Raw genomic sequence first — 18,282 nt, forward strand, 5'->3', positions numbered from 1 at the left:
CACTTTGGAAAGCAGTATGGAGGTTCCTCAAAAGACTCCACATAGAGCTCCCCTATGACCCAGCAATCCCACTTTTGGGCATTTACCCAGATGATCACAAGACCATACTAAAGCTACCAGCACAACTATGTTTATTGCAGCATTATTCACCTAAGCTAAGATATGGAACCAATCCAGATGCCCCTCAGTAAATGAATGGATCAAGAAAATGTGATACACACACACACACACACACACTCACACATATATACATACATACATATATATATATATATATATATATACACATACACACACATACATATAATGGAATCTTATGCCGCCATCAGAAAGAATGACATTGCCCCATTTGTTAGGAAATGGAAAGACTTGGAAAAAATATTAAGTGAAGTGAGCCAGGCCCAAAGAAACATAGGTCCCATGGTTTCCCTTATTTGCAATAACTAGTATAAGTCTGGGACAAGCAGAAAAGGTCAAAAGCTATGTACATATGACCAGATAAGATGATGTTAAGCAAAATGTACCCCAAGATAGGGACACAAGTGGTTTTTTTTTTCTTTTTTGCTATTGTTTCTAACATAGTTATAATGTACCATGTGATTTTTTTGTTTCTTTGTATGTTCCTCCCCCACAGTATAACCCCTGTTTTCACTGTATTTGATGTCTGGGTCCTGCATCTTGTATATACACTTCTCTAATTTGGGGAGGGGAAGGGAAAAAACAAAATGCTTAAATAGGGATACAGGTTGGCCCATTGTAACAAAGAGATGTACAGACACTATGTTGAAAAACAAACTTTACAATTTGGGGAGGATTGTATTTGTGGAGGTGGGAGGGAAGGGATGGTAGGGGAAAAACAAAGAAGGAGGTAACAATGCTTGATAGGAAATGTACTCATTGCCTTGCTCATGTAACTGTAACCCCTCTGTACAGCATTTTGAATATGTGCCTAGAATATGGTAGATATTCACTAAGTGTTTTTGTTAAATCTTGTTAAGAGTTTTCTTAAGAGCTCAAGACTATGAACTCAACTCTTTCCATCTCTTGGGCAAAGAGTCTAAGTAATTAGTTTTACAGCAATTTATAAAATGTAGATGCTATAACAATTTGCTTCCTCTTCCTCTGCTCTTCTTCCCTTCTCCCCCCCTCCTGCACCCTGCCCCTGCTTCCTTCTCTTCCTTCTTTTCTTTTTCTTGTTAAGACAGGGTATTGCTATGTAGTTCAGGTTGGCCTTAAACTCATGACTCATGACTCTCCTGCCTCAGACTCCAAAGTGCTGTTTTCTTGAGTAAATTTACCCTAGGCCTAATCTCACATTCAAAAAGGCCTGGAACTTCTTGTCTTTCTTTCTTTCCCTAGTAGATGGAATTACAAATATATGTCATTATGCCTGGCTACTTATTTCCTTCTTGTCAAGTTTTTAATAGGTTTTTATTTATTGAGTACAATTATTCCGTATGCTTTACAAAAATTTTCTGCTAGGCTGTAGATTGCCTTTATTCTGTTAATAGTACCTTCTGAAGAGAAACTTTTATTTTAATATTTTTTATTGTAAAGATACTGTACAGAGGGGTTACAGTTACTTGAGTAAGGTAATGAGTCCATTTCCTATAGAGCATTGTTATCTCCTCCTTTGTTTTTCCCCTACCATCCCTTCCCTCCAACTTCCCTAACTCCTCCCTCCCCCGCCCCCAAGTTGTAAAGTTCGTTTTCAACATAATGTATTGTATATCACTTTACTACAATAGGTCAACCTGTATCCTTATTTCAGCATTTTGTTATTTCCCTTCACCTCCCAAATTAGAAAAATGTATATAAAAGATGCAGGGCACAGGAATAAAATACAATGAAAACGGGTTATACCATGGGGGAAGAACATACAAAGAAACAAAAAAAAAATCACACAGTACATTATAAATACATTACAAACAACAGCAGGAAAAATAAAATCTCTTGTGCTCCTATCTTGGGGTTCACTTCATGTGTACATAGCTTTTGACCTTTTCTGCTTGTCCTAGACATATACTACTTATTGCAAATAAGAGAAACTATGGTACTTATGTTTCTTTGGGCCTGGCTTACTTCACTTAATATTATTTTTTCCAAGTCTTTCCATCTGAAGAGAAAACCTTTTAAGTGTCAATGATATCTAATTTATCAGCTTGTGGTTTTTTTTTAATAGATTGGCTTTTGATACTATATCTAATTTTTTTTTGCTAACTCAAAGCACAAAACCTTTCCTATTTTTTCTCCTGTAAATTTTATAGTTTTAGGTTTAACATTTTGGTATGTGACCCATTTGACTTACTTCTTTTTACTGTAGATGTTTTTATTCTAATAATGTATTTTTCTCTTTTGTTATATATAACCAGATAGAATTTTCATATGTGGTATCAGATATGGATCAAACTCATCCAAATCCATATGGATATCCAATTGCTCCAGTACCTTTTTTTTTAAGTAGTCTCGGGACTTGAACTCAGGGCCTGGGCACTATCGCTGAGCCTCTTTGTGCTCAAAGCTACCACTTGAGCCACAGCGCCACTACTTCTGAGTAGTTTATTGGAGAGAAGAGTCTCAAGGACTTTTCTACCCTAGTTGGCTTTGAATGGTGATTCTCAGATCTCAGCCCCCTAAGTAGCTAGAATCTCAGGCATGAGTCACTGGCACCTGGTGCTCCAGCACCATTGGCAGAAGTCTATCCATTCTTTAATGCATTGTCCCTCAGTCTTCAATCAGTTGTACTTTTATGTGTTTATTTCTAGGCTTCTATCCTATCCCATTAATCTATTGATCTGTGCTTATACTAGTATTGTAACTTTATAATACAGTTTGTTAGCTTTCTTTTCTGGAATTATTTTGAGTATTTTAAATCCTTTCTACTTACATATGAAATTTAGGGTTGTTGTCAATTTCTACCCAAAAAACAAAACCTGTGAAATGTATTGAATTAACAGGGAACTTTGGAGTGTACTGATATGTTAACAATATTGAGTTTTCCTATCCAAAACCAAGAGTTATCTAGTTTTATTAGGCTTTCTAATGACTTTCAACAATGTCTTCTAGTTTTCAGGGTAGAGTTTCTTCATATCTTTGATCACATTTATCCCTTAATTTTTCATATCTGTGACTATTATAAGTTGTATGTTTATTTTAAAAATTTAAGATAGCTCACTGTTGACATACAGAAATACAATTAATATTTGTTTGTTTGTTTTTTTGGGGGGGTCCGGTAGTGGGGCCTGAACTCTGGGCCTGGGTGCTGTCCCTCAGCTCTTCAGCTCAAGGCCAGCACTCTACCACTTGAGCCACAGTGCCACTTCCAGCTTTTTTCTTTTTGCTTATGTGGTGCTGAGGAATCGAACCCAGGGCCTCATGCATGCAAGGCAAGCACTCTACCACTGAGCCACCTTCCCAGCCCTACAATTAATATTTGTGTATTGCTTTTAGATCTTACAATATCATTTAGTTATAGTTCTAGGTTTTTGTTTTTATAGATTTTTATAGATTTCATTGAATTTCTACATAGATAATCATGTGATCTGGGAGTTAAGATAGTTTTGTTTCTATGAATAAGGATACTGTTGTCCTATGCTAGCCTTAGCTAGATCAAGAGTATGAAGAATTGAAAGAGTCTGCCTTTGCTTTCCAACAAGAGACCTCCCTAGGAGCTGGCTGAGATAATCTTTCAATCTCTGTAGCTGTAGGTGATATAGTTAAGCCCTTCTCCTCCCCCCCCCCCAACCACATTGCTATTCTGCTATCCCACCCCTGCTTCACACTGCTTTGCCTTATTTCATTTCTGAAAAGATGTTTTTACTGAGTGGGGTTCTATCCTTGTCTATTCTTTGCTTTCAACACATTAAAGATGTTGCTCTATTGCCTTCCTATTTATCTTGTTTCCCATGAGGAAATAAGATGTCATGTTCATTTTTGTTCTTCTGCATATAGCATGCATGTTATATGACATGACTTGTCTCAAGAGTTTTGGTTTTTTGTTGATTCTGAACAATTTTATAATCATATGCTTTGGTATAGTTTTCCTAAAATCATGTTTCTTGGGCTTGGAAGACACTGAAATTCTTTTATTTGTGGCTTTTTAATTTTAATAAAGTAATAATTTAAATAAAGTAATGAATAATTTTTATTTTCCCAATCCTCATGCCTTCAGACACTTCAACTACCAGTATATTAGGTTGCTTGTAGCTGTCTCATAGCTCACTGATACTTTTTTTTTTTTTGGTGGATCATAGGGCTTGAACTCAGGGCCTGGGCACTATTGCTCAAAGTTAGCACTTTACCACTTGGAGCCACAGCTCCACATCTGGTTTTCTTCTGTTGTTTAATTGGAGAGAAGAGTCTCAGAGACTTTCCTGCGGGGGCTGGTTCTGAACCATGATCCTCAGATCTCAGATTCTTTTCATTAAATATTTTTTTTTCTCTCTGGGTTTTATTGTAGATAGTTATTTATACTAAACTTTTCTTTCACAATAATTGTTTTGTTAATCTTATCTTGCATGCTTTTTTTAACAACTCAAGCATTATAGTGCTCATTTCTAAAAGTGTGACTTGAAACAAAAAAAATCTTCCAGATCTTCTTAGAAAACTGGAAGTGGCACTGTGGCTCAAGTGGTAGAGTGCTTGCCTTGAGCTGAAGATCTCCTGGACAGCACCCAAGCCTAGAGTTCAAGCCCCACAACCGCCAAAAAAGGAAAGGAAAGGAAAGGAGAGGAAAGGAAAGGAAAGGAAAATATATAATAAACTATAAAATTGGTATTGGGATGGATGTGTGGTTCAAGTGGTTAGAGTACCAGTCTAGCAAATGCAAGGCTCTGAGTTCAAACTCCTATACCACGAACAAAACAAAACAAACCCTCAAAGCCTAAAAATAAAACAAGCAAAGGAAGAAAGCCTGTATTTATGTTCGCTGTTGATTCTAGAATGTGTCAGTTCTGAGTTGGTATGGATCGATCAATTAGTCTTCTAGATATCAGCTATGTCATCCTGCCTGTTAGAATGCCTGGTAATCTTGAATTGGATATTAGACATTGGTAATTTTACCTTAGTGGGAGCTGGTTATTTGTGTATTGTTACAAATAATTTTTTTTGGTCGGTCATGGGGCTTGAACTCTGGGCCTGGGCACTGTCCCTCAGCTCTTCAGCTCAAGGCTAGAGCTCTACCACTTGAGCCACAGCGCCACATTGGTTTTCTGGTGGTTAACTGGAGATAAGAGTCTCATGAACGTTCCTGCCCAGGCTGGCTTTGAACTGTGATACTCAGATCTCAGCCTTCTGAGTAGCTAGGATTATAGGTGTGAGCCACTAGTGCCCAGTTTCTTACAAATATTCTTGAGCTTTCTTCTGGAATCCAATTAAATTATTTGGAAACAATTTGATCCTTAAGGGCAAAAAAATAGCCATTCACAACGGTCTCTAATATTTTGTTTTTATTACACTGAAGAAGGGAAAAACTGAACTATATTAGCAATGTATACATAATGTACATATTGGGCACAGGAAATGAGATGAAAATGGGGAAGGAGAGAAAGAGGCTACTAGCTTTAGGCAGTACTTTTTCTGTTTTTAGGATTTTTGTTTTTATAATATTTTAGGCAGGATTGGAATGATATTCAGTTTAGGACTGTGCTCTTCATTACAAGGACCAGATCTTCCTAGGTATTTTATCCAATGCTCTATAACTTGAGGTCTGTTTGTCTGTCTGTCTGAAATAGTCATTGTTCTTGGCTGTGTGAATGCTGTTCCTGTGGACTCCTGTGAATGATTCCCTGCCCCCCCCTCACCCGCCCTACTGGGATTCAACTCAGGGCCTTATGCTTACTAGGCAAATGCTCTACCTCTTGAGCTACACCCCACAACTTGTGCTTCTATTTTATTTTTGAGATAAGTCCTTGCTTGCTTTTCCCAGGATCACCTCAAATTCAGAGTCCTCTTGTCTCCATTTTGGAGTAGTTGAGCTTACAGGTATGTACCACCATGCCCAACTTCAGCCTTGAATCTTTCTTTATATATAGGTACTAATTTCTTCTATGTTGTTATAAAATTGACATTATTTCAGAGATTTCTGATGTATAATGTCTTGAAAACTATTTTTCATGTGTTTGTGTCTAGCATTATCCACAATTATTTCAATCCCCTTTCTCCATTTTGCCAGAGGCAAATGCTGAGTTAATCTCTTACAAAACTTGAACTCTGATGCTCAGTCATTTGATTTCTTGTTTCTCTGCCCTTACTCTTCTCTTGAAATATGAGTATTTTACAGAATTTGAGGGTGGGATCAATCTGTTATTGTAAAGATGCTATTTGGAGGGGTTACGTGAGTAAGGTAATGAGTACACTTCTTATAAAGCACTGTTACACCTTCCTTTGTTTTTCTCCTACTAAGTATCTCCATATCTTATTACCAAGTAATTTCATAATAAATTTGTTCACTTTTGAGCAGAATGTATATTTTGATTTTGTTTTTTTCTAAGTATATATTGGAATTGTCTCAATTAAGTCCTGGCTTTGTGACTACACATTCAAGGAATGCTGAAGGGAAATTAATAAGTTCAGACATTTTCTATTGGCATATATATTAGCTTAACTGAGAAGTTATGAATGTTTAACCTATGAAAAATGTCAAACAAGCTTAGTGTAGTGGCCTACACCTGTGATTCTAGTTATTCAGGAGGTTGAGATTGGAGGATTGCAGTTGGAGGCCAGGACATCTCAGCCAATAAAAAATCTGGGCACAGGTGGGGAGGGAAGGAATAGTAGGGGAAAAAACAAAGGAGGGGGTAACAATGCTCTATAGGAAATGTACTCATTACCTTACTCATGTAACTGTAACCCCTCTGTACAGTATCTTTACAATAAAAATTCTTTTACAAAATCTGGGCACAGTAGTTTACATCTGTATCCCTACTATCAAGGTAGTATAAATTAAAAGATTGTGGTCTAGGCCAGCCTGGATAAAAAACTGAGATTCTATTTGAAAAATAATGAAAGTCAAAAAGGGTTGGTGCTGTGGCTCAAGTGGTAAAATGCCTGCCTAGTTAGTCCAAAGCTTTGAATTTAAACCCGCTATGCCAAAAATAAATAAAATTCAAAAATAGAAACAAACATGCTGACATCTCACCCCTCCCACAAGCTTTTGCTTTTCTTTTTTTTGTGCATGCCTGTCTGTGTTTTATCCACATTATCTTTTGACAAAATAAGTAAGTTTTAATATTACTTTTCTTATTTAATGGAACATTGTGGCTGCACAACGTTCATATTGATCATATTCACATCTTCATTGTGTATGTATGCTGTGATTTATAGTACTGCTTCTATACTTAGACTGTATCTCTTTTTTAGTTAATATAAAAGGAATTTCAGTGACTATCTTGACTTTCCTTTTGGGTTATATCCTTGGCTAAATCCTTTGAAGTGAGAATACCAGAACAAAGGGCATAAATATTTTTAATGTTTTCATTATATATTGCCAAGTTGCTTTCTTTTTTTATTGTGAAAATACCATACAGAGGAGTTACAATTATGCAGGCAAGACAATGAGTACATTTCTTATCAAACATTGTTGCCTCCTCCTTTGTTTCCCCTTCCCATCCCTTCCCATCTCACCCACCCCCACCCCTCCAGTTGCTTTCTTAAATGGTTATACCACTGTTCACCTTCACCAGCCTGGCTGAGTCAGCTTTACCATATTTTTTCAGCATTATATATTATCACTCAAATTTTTTGGCTACTGTAATAAGTGACAGTGACTTTTCACTGATATGACTTACAGTTTTCTCATATCTACAAAGAGGGCTATTCTTCTGTATACTTGTGAAAGTTCACAAGTGGTTTTTCCTTTGTAGAAGAATTCTCCCAAGTGCATCAATAAGCCTCAGCTTTTCCTCTTGTTGGAGAGAAGCATTCATTGGTTTCCTTCTTTTCCTCTCCTATCCATTCATTTATTAAATATTTATTAAATGTTTTCAATATTCAAGGCTGTGACTAGACTCTAGGGACGCAATCAAGAAATCAAACAAAGACACAAACCTTAACCTCCAAGGAATTTATAATATAAAGAAGAGGATACAGTTCTCAATATCTGAATATGAGTGGGCAAATCTGCCAGTCAAAATGTGAGGACCACATTTTGAAAAAAGAAATGGCTTTGATAAAGCATGAATTAAATATCTGTGAGGAACTAGGTTTGGAAAAACCTGGTAGAGGAACTTCTGATTACCTCAGCTTCACTTCAAGGTTGTTCCTGTAAAAGGAAGAAAATTTAGCATCCAAAGGACAACTCTGAAAGACAGTTAAATAATGCTTGCTTGGTTCAAGCCTGTATTCCTAGTTACTTGGAAGACAGAGTTATCAGGAGATAACAGTTCAAGGCCAGTCAGGCATAGAAGTTTGAGAAACTCCATATCAGCCAATGGCTTGGCACAGAGGTATATGCCTGTTATCCCTAACACCTATGCAAGCATAAGTAGAAGGACTATAGCCCATGCTGGCCTGGACATAAAGTGAGAACTTACTTTGAAAGTAACAAATGCAAAAAAGTTTAACAAAAAGCAAAAAAAAAAAAAAGATGAAGAGCTAAGTAAGGAAGTGTGAACAAGATAGGGCTGAATTTGATGTACATCGTGGAGTGTTTAGAACACACAAAGGCAACACGAGAGCTCTACACATGGTTTTATTTTTATTTATTTATTTACCTATTTATTTATTTTCGTACTGGTGCTGGGGCTGAAACTTAGGACCTCTTGTTCCTGCTTAGCTATTTTACTCAAAGCTGGTGCTCTACTACCTGAGCCAGACCTCTAGTTCATAGGACTCTAAACTTGGAAAGCAAAGAAAAAGAGGCCAAGAGAAGGAAATCCGACCCTCTGATTTCCCCTTAAGAGTTATTCTGCTTCCTCCTTTTATAGAGAACTAAGTCATCTGGAAGCAACACTGGAACATTACTATGGTAGGTAACAGAACAGCACCACTGCACAAGTGCTTCTGGCTGCCAGCAGGTGAGTAGCTATGTTCCAGCATGCACTTCCCACAAAATGTTTTGTCTAGACATACGTAGGCCCCCAAACCAGAGCCAAGTGATCATGTACTGAAACTACAAATCAAAATAAATCTTTTCCCTTTATAAGTTCGTTATTTTGGCAATGCAAATCTGAGTAGCACATTATCATCTAAGTCAAGGGAAAATGCAAAAATAAAACAGTGCCATCAACCAGTAGCTTCCTTTCTCCTCTTCCTATGCCATCTCTCTCCCTCTGCTCAGAACTAATCACTGTTCTGTTTATGCATCCTTAAAAGTTTAGTTCTGCCTTTTTTGAATGTAATAGAAATGAAACAATATTGGGTAGAATCTTTTATGAATTGCTTTTGTATATGTATATAGAATCTTTTATGAGTTGGTTTTTGTGTTTACTGGGGTTTGAACACAGGCCTTATAATCTTGCTTGGCTTTTTTTTACTCAGGACTGGCACTCTACCACTTGAGTCACATCTCTATTTTTAGATTTTTACTGTTTAATTGGACATAAAAGCCTTTTCTTCCCTGACTGGTTTCGACCTACAATCCTCAGAGCTCGGCCCCTTGAGTAGGAAGAATTAGAGGTGTGAACCACTAAGTGTCACTGGTGATGAATAGGTTAGCATTTTTTTTTGGTTCACCTCAAAAACTCACCTTTTGTGCTGAATATAGGCATTTGCTTGTTTCTATTACATGTGCATAATTGGCATGCTTATAATCGTATCTCATACTTTCAAAGTAATAATTCAATTACCAAAGTAGCTAATCATTTTTTCAATGTACTTTGTGGTCATTTGGGTTTTCTGTTTTGTGCCTGCTGATGTCTTTGTTCATTTTTTCTATTCTTTCTGTGTCTGTTTTTCTTATCAGTTCACTCTTCATATGTTCTTGATACTGATCTTCTGTTGGTTTTATGTGTTTTTCTCTTTTCCTTTCTTATCAATATTTTTATCTTGATCCTGACCATACTATTCCTGATCCTAAAGTTATGAATAGTAGTCTACAATATCCTCTAAAAGCTTGATAGTTTTACCTCTGACATTTAGACCTTCCAATTGTCTTTCTCTCCTTTTTGTTTTCTCTCTCTCCCTCCCTCCCTCCTGTACTTCTGTCTGTCCTTCCTTCCTTCCTTCCTTCCTTCCTCCCTCCCTTCCTTTCTTCCTCTCTTCCTCCTATCTCCTTCCCTCCTATTCTTCCTTCTTCTCTTTCTTACTTCCTTTCCACACAGAGTTTCCTATTTTTGAACATCATGTATTGAAAGGTTCAACTGATCTCCAAGTCAACCCTATTAAGTTTGAACTATACATAGGTTACATAAATCTGGCTTTGGACTTATTATTGTGTTCTGATGTTGTGTCTGTTCCTATGTCAACTTTTCCTGATCTTTAGTAACAAAGCTTTGTAGGTTTGACATATGGTGGGAAATCTCTCTCATTTGTTATTATTCTTTTTTCTCTAATAATACAAGCTATAATAATGAAGTGGTTATAGTACTTTGAATCTATGTCGACCCACAGAGAGGAAAATCTTACCACATGGACAATTATCTCTGACTCTGGTAACAGGGTCAGCTTTAATAGGTGCTGAAGGCATAGTACAATGCATAGGAACTGTGACACTCTGTGTGTGTGAGCGCACACACAGATGTGTGCGTGTGCACATCAGTACTGGGACTTGAATTCAGGGGCAGAGCTGTCTCTTAGCTTTTCAACTCAATGTTTGTACTCTACAACTTTTTGGGGGGGTAGGGTCTGGTCGTGGGGCCTGAACTCTAGGCCTGGGCGCTGTCCCTCAGCTCTTCAGCTCAAGGCTAGCGCTCTACCAGTTGAGCCACAGCACCACTTCTGGCTTTTTTCTTTTTGCTTATGTGGTGCTGAGGAATCGAACTCAGGGCCTCAGGTATGCAAGGCAAGCGCTCTACCACTGAGCCACCTTCCCAGCCCCGGTACTCTACAATTTTAACCACAGCTCTACTTTTGGCTTTTTTGGTGGTTAGAAGCTGGCTTTGAGGCATGATCCTGAGATCTCAGCCTCCTGAATAGCCAGGATTACAGCTGTGAGCAACTAATACCCAGCTCTATAACACATTTGAGAGATTATGAAAATGTTCTAATTTATTATAAACAGAAGGAAGAAAATGAAGAATATGTTTTGTTTGCTTTACTTTGCTTTGCTTGCAGTATTGAGGATAAACCCAGGGTTATATAGAAAACTTTTTTTTTTTTGGTCAGTCATGGAGCCTGAACTCTGGGCCTGGGCGCTGTCCCTCAGCTCTTCAGCTCAAGGCTAGCACCCTACCACTTGAGCCACAACACCACTCCCAGCTTTTTCTTTTTATGTGGTGCTGAGAAATCAAACCCAGGGCCTCATGCATACAAGGCAAACACTCTACCACTGAGCCACTTTCCCAGCCCCAAGAAATTATTTTAATATTTAATTTTTATTATTATTTAATTTTGTTGACCATGGGACTTGAACTCGGGGCCTAGGTGTTGTTCCTGATTTCTTTTTGCTCAAGGCTTGTGGCTCTACCACTTTGAGTCACAATGCCACTTCTGGCTTTCTGGTGGTTAATTGAAGATAAGAGTCTCACAGACTTTCCTGCCCCAGCTGGCTTTGAACAGTGATCCTCAGATCTCAGCCTCCTGAGTAGCTAGGATTACAGGTGTGAACCACTGGCATCAGGCTTTGATTTTAACAGACTCATTTCCCCCCTAGTACTGGGGATTGAACACTGTGGCTCTTGAATGTACTCTGCCACTTTAGCGATATACCCCTAGCTCTTTGTTTCATCTACTTTCTTTTTGAAATTAAGGTCTGGGTGACTTTGCTCAGTTTGGTCTCCAATTTGAAATCTTCCTTCCTCTGTCTCTTGAATAGCTGAGTTTACACATATGAATCAGCACATTCAGCTAACAGATTCATCTTTATAGCTATATTGTCATAAAACATAATTTCAAACTTTTTCTATGGAGAAATATCCCACATAGACAAAGGTACTGAGTACTCCTACTCTTTTTTTTTTTTGTCGGTCGTGCAGTTTGAACTCTTGGCCTGGGCGCTGTCCCTCAGCTTTTTAGCTCAAGGCTAGCGCTCTACTACTTGAGCCACAGAGCCACTTCTGGTTTTCTGAGTGGTTTATTGGAGGTAAGAGTCTCATGGACTTTTCTGCCCGGGCTGGCTTTGAACCATGATCCTCAGATCTCAGCCTCCTGAGTAGCTAGGATTACAGGTATGAGCCACTGGTGCTGGGCTTATAATGACCCTTCCTGATAGAATTTTCTTATGTGAAGTTTTCCTATCACTTACAGGATCATGTAGCTCTTCCCTGCCCTTTTCTACAAGCCGGGAAACAAAAACACATACTTCCCTACTGGTAGCTGAACATATTATCTTCGTTTAGAAAAACAGTACACACCAATAAATTAATAATCCCCCAGTGCTGATCTAAGTTTAAATAAAAATGGAATTTTAGAAATATTTATTGCTAGGTATTTTCCATGTACTAGAGGATACAGAGATAAAGAAAATGAACATATAGCTGCTAGCATATAAGAGAGTATAGATGATTAACAATCATAATGGTTAGCAATACTATACAAGTCAGAGTATCATCATAAGTCTATCAGTTGTTACAAAAAAGCAAAGCAAGTATTGTTAATTTCAATTTTGCAAACAAGGAAACCAAAACATGGACCAATGTAATGGTGCATAGATCAGGTGCAGGATTTGAATACCAGGACTCAGGTGCCAGTCCTGGTCTGAGACAATGCTCACCCATACATGATACTCAATAAATCAGATGGTGTTGAACTGAAAGAGTAACATGCATCCACAAAGCGTCATGCATTTCTCACAATAGCTATTTAATTTATTTTGTATGGTTTTATTTTTACATACATAAATGTTACTCATTTCACCAGCTGGTGCAACCATCACTATAAATCAGTTCTAGAACATTTTCATACCTCCAGTAAGGACCCTCAAGCCCATTTTCTGTTTATCTTCATTTTTACCTGCTGACCGAGGCAAGCACTAAGTACTTCCTTACTTTATAAATTTGCTTTTTACTTCATGGTTCAAATAAATAAAATCATATAATATATGAACTCTTTGGTTGCTTTTACACAGCATAATATTGTAAGGATTTAGTCATCGTATAGAATGTGTTTATATTTTGTTCTTTGTTGTAGAATGTGTTTATATTTTGTTATTTGTTGTTGTTTGTGGTATTCTATTGCATAGACATACAATGTTTGGCTATCCATTAACAAGTTGCTCAGCATTTGTTTCTAGTTTTGAATGTAATGAGTAATGTGACTAAAATATTTGCAGACACGTTTTTGTGAGGGTATTGGTTTTCATTCCTATTAGATACGTACCCAAGAGTAGAATTGGTAGGCTTTATAATGGTGTTGCTAACTTTTTGAGAAACTGCCAGGCTAGATTGCAAAGGGGATGCCATGTTGCAGCAGAGCTTTCCTAACAGCAACGTGTCAAGGTTCCAAGTCATCCAGACACTCGCTATCGCCTGATTGTTGGAAGTCATTTTATTGGGTGTGAAGTAGTATTCATTATATATATTTTTTTGTTTTGGTCGGTTGTGGGACCTGAACTCTGGGCCTGCGTGCTGCCCCTCAGCTCTTCAGCTCAAGGTAAGCACTCTGCCATTTGAGCCACAGCACCACTTCAGTTTCTGCTAGCTTATCGGAGATAAGAGTCTCACAGATCTTTCCTGTCCAGGCTGGCTTTGAACCGCGATCCTCAGATCTCAACCTCCTGAGTAGCTAGGATGACAGTTGTGAGCCACTGGTGCCCGGCTTATAGTTTTGATATGCGTTTTCCTAAGATGACTAGTGATGTTAGGATTTCATATGCATATTTGCCATTTATATATATTCTTAGAAGAAATGTCTATTCAAAATCTTTTGCCAATGTTTGATTGAGTTGCTAGTCATTTTCTTGTTGAGTTATGTGTTCTTTTAAAATAAATTCTAGGGGCTGGGAAGGTGACTCAGTGGTAGAGTGCTTGCCTTGCATGCCTGAGGCCCTGGGTTCGATTCCTCAGCACCACATAAGCAAAAAGCCAGAAGTGGCACTGTGGCTCAAGTGGTAGAGTGCTAGCCTTGAGCTGAAGAGCTGAGGGACAGCGCCCAGGCCCAGAGTTCAGGCCCCATAACCGGACCAAAAATAAATAAATAAATAAATAATAAAATAAATTCTACACATACACCTCCATGTTCATTGCAGCACTGCTCATAATAGCCAAGCTATGGAAACAACCCAGATGCCGCACTATTGATGAGTGGATCCAAAAACTGTGGTACGTATATACAATGGAATATTATGTAGCCATTAGAAAGGACAAAATAATGGCATTTGCAGGGAAATGGATGGAACTAGAGCAAATGATTTTGAGTGAGGTAAGCCAAGAGCAAGAGACAAATGGCATATGGTCTCCCTGATATGCAGATGTGAAAGCCAAAATGCAAGGAGATATGACAAAGTAAACAGGACTTGAGAAACAAAGGACTGCCACTCATTTTGTCATGTCATTGCTAAATGACTCCATGTTCTTGACCATATATGCATACATATATGCATACAACAGAGGGAAGCTAGGAGTTTCCCACAGAATCAGTGAGAAACAGGAAAATATACAACAGAAGGGCCCATCAGCTGCAAGTGAACTAAGCAACCCAAAGACAGCGAGGAGAAGGGATGAATGAGAGGGAAAGAGGGAACAGCCTACACTAAACAAAAGGAAAGAAATGTAAAAATCACCTGGTGTGGAAGAAAAAAATTGTATTGTCAAAGCTCATAGAATTCACAAACTTTATAGACCATGATAATGACAATTTGTCTTGTGAAGGTTAAAATGTGTTTGTGACTAAGTATCACTATTCCACACTACTGTGAAATATGTGAAATTTATGTAAAGACCTAATCTCAATTTTTTTTTTTTTGGTTCCAGTCGTGGGACCTGAACTCTGGGCCTGGGCGCTGTCCCTGAGCTCTTCAGCTCAAGGCTAGTGCTCTACCACTTGAGCCACAGTGCCACTTCCAGCTTTTTGCTTATGTGGTGCTGAGGAATCGAACCCAGGGCCTCAGGCATGCAAGGCAAGCGCTCTACCACTGAGCCACCTTCCCAGCCCGACCTAATCTCAATTTTAAAAAAAGAAGAAAAGAAAAGTTTGAGAAGGGGTGGGTTAGGAGCGATGGGTGACAATGCTGCCAGACACTTTGTATTCACATACTGCTTTATAGAGTGGGAACTTCTTTGTACAACTACTTAAAGATAATAAAAATTAAAAATAAAATAAATTCTAAACACTAATGAATTATTAGACAGGTATCTCACAGGTCTAAAGATATATTTTGCAATTATTTTCCCAGAATGTAGTTTTTTCTTTTTTAAAATTAACTGCTTAATTAATTATTATTCTAGGTGGTAATGGAACTGAATTCATGGCATCATGCTTGCTACTCAGTCACTTCCCCACTTGAGCCATTCCTCTAAACTATTTATTTCTTTTTCTTAACAACATATTCTGAACTGTATGTTTTAAATATTTTTTTTTTGTCAGTCATGGGGTCTGAACTCTGGGCTTGGGCACTGTCCCTTAGCTCTTCAGCTCAAGGCTAGTGCTCTACCACTTGAGCCACAGAGCCACTTCCAGTTTTTTCTGCTTATGTGGTATTGAGGAATTGTACCCAGGGCCTCATACATGCAAGGCAAGCACTATACCACTGAACCACCTTCCCAGTCCTGCTTTAAATTTTGACAAGACCCATTTGATTAATTTTTCCATGATTATATTTCCTTATATTTATGGTCAGTTGTTGACTGGTAAGAAGAAACCCAATAAACAGATATTCAATAAATAGTCTAGAACAATTGGATAGACACATGCACAAAAGATATTTAGAGTCTTATTTCATTAGGACACACAAAAATGAACTCAAAATGTCTTCTGGACTAAACTATAAGAGCTATAATACTAAAACCTTTAGAAGAAAACATGGAAAATTTCAATACCTTGGATTGGAAAAAAATATTTTCCTCTATTTTTTTTTTGAGACAACATCTCACTCTATATGCTGGCTCCAAACTCTCACTTCTCCTCTCTTCGCTTCCTGGAGTATGGTGGGATTACTTGTGTTTGCCAAAACACCTGGCACTTTTCCATCTATTCTTGAATTGTGCCCTTATTTGAACAATCTCTGTATCAGTATATGTGTATAATGTATACATAACACAAAAAGATAAATACATAGAGAGTTCAAGTAAGCAAATGAGAAAAATAAGTCTCTGAGATTGGTGACAAAATTTGAGTTATCAAAAAATGTTGAATTATCAAAAATGTTGAAAGCAAATGAGAAAGGAATAAGTAGCAAGCCAATAAGTATAGAACATTCCAGAGCTTGTCAAATGGTACTCTTGATAAGATGTAAGTAGGAAGGCAATCCCTTCTTAAAATTCTATGAATTGTGTGTACTTAACTTTCAGGATCTTCATTGATTACAGTCATTGACTGCAGATTAAGATTAAGGAAAAAACAATCTCATATAGAAAAGTGAATCTTACAGTTAGATGCTACATATCCTAAAAGTTGCATAATATTGTCATAGTGATACCACAATGTTTACATTCAACAAATGTCAGAAAAATTACTGTCCATGTACCTATAAACATAAATTCATCAATGTGAAAGTTTTAGATTCAAAACCTTACTTACAAAGGTATTTCCTTTTAGTAAATTCTCTAGATTGCACCTAAGATTGTTAATAACTAGTTTCATGGTCAGTTACTTCTTATGCCTCTACAGGGAACATGCAAGGATATTAGACTAATACTTGGCCAGTTTTGTTCACTGTGAGTCAGTCAGTGACCTTCTCCCTCTCTGTTGCCTCCATCTCTTCATGGCTCTGGGGGCCTGAATGTTTCCAAAAGCCCTATTTCTTCTTTCAGAAAAATATTTTTTTCAAAATATATTTCCTGGTATGACTAAAATTGTATTATTAGATATTGACATTTTAATAACTTTTCATTATTTCCAGGTACAACTTGTTATTTAAGGCAACCATCTTTCCCCTTAGGAACGCTAACATGTTTTGTTGCTTTTTAATCTCCTCTATTTAAAGATGGATTTTAAATCATTGAAGTTGTCAGTGCAGTACAGGAACCCTGCCTTATAGCATATGATAAAATTCTTAGAACATAATAGAAACTTGGTGCATTTTTGTTTAAATGAGCCAAACATTAATTTTTTTATACTGGTTTAAAGTTTTAGCCCTATGACTTAGGGAAAGATAGGGGAATCCATCAAAATAATAAAAATAATATTCTAGGAGGACAAATAGATATGTCTTCAATGTAATAAAGGCTAATCTTACAATGACAAGAGCCAAATGCCATCTGTTTTGCTTTTTGAATACCTAATGACATGATGTCTCTCTCTTAGATTACAGGATCTATCTACATCTTCTGAACAGCTTAAAACACATTTTTTTATCCAGAATGAAATTTTCCTAATGCAGGCACATAGTGAGAAGTGCTACAAATAAAATTAGCTTGTTCCTTCTTGCATTATTGCTAACTTTATTCATTAAAAAAACAATTAATTTATTAGCTCATTAGAAACTCACATAAATTTGAAAGTTGTATGCTAAGTAGTGAATAAAGATATCTTTTGAGTTGTGGTTGAATGGATACTGGTAAGGCACATATGCATATAAGTTTGCATCTCACATGGGTAAAATGGTATAAAAAAGACAAAACAAGTGTGTTGAAAACATAATTCACAAATTTTTTAAACACTTTCATTGCCTAAAATACAACTGTACAGATTCTGAATCATTTTTCTCAATTGCTATCTGCTGTGCTGTTTTCAATTACAACTCTCTACTTGTCAGACACCTGGAGCCATCCAGTCCCACCTGCAGACTTATCTTGACCTCAGGGTCTAGACCAGGGCTCCATACTGGAAGAATTCTTTAGAAGCCTTGGAAGAGTAGCAAATCTGCTTGGTATCAGATCAGCCATTCTGCATTCAGGCCCTGATACTGTAAACTGGTCTCAGGCACTAAAACTTTGTCTGGTTATGTGTAATCAAGCCCTTTTATTGTACCATTAGAAACTAGATTCTGGATTTATATAGCTTCATAATCCTACCTTAATGCCTTACTTTTCATTCTCACACACACACACTTTTTTTTAAGACAGGGTCTCACTATGAGCATTATTATTA

At 37.3% G+C, this 18,282-nt stretch overlaps 1 protein-coding gene across 1 annotated transcript in view; it reads right to left on the minus strand.

The window, feature by feature from the left end:
- The window catches only part of Greb1l (growth regulation by estrogen in breast cancer-like), a 130,663-nt gene that overhangs the window by 80,816 nt on the left and 31,565 nt on the right, over positions 1-18,282 (minus strand). The gene's annotated exons all lie outside the window — the stretch shown is intronic.

Source organism: Dipodomys ordii, unplaced genomic scaffold, assembly GCF_000151885.1.
Source record: "Dipodomys ordii isolate 6190 unplaced genomic scaffold, Dord_2.0 Scaffold25, whole genome shotgun sequence".
Taxonomy (NCBI): domain Eukaryota; kingdom Metazoa; phylum Chordata; class Mammalia; order Rodentia; family Heteromyidae; genus Dipodomys; species Dipodomys ordii.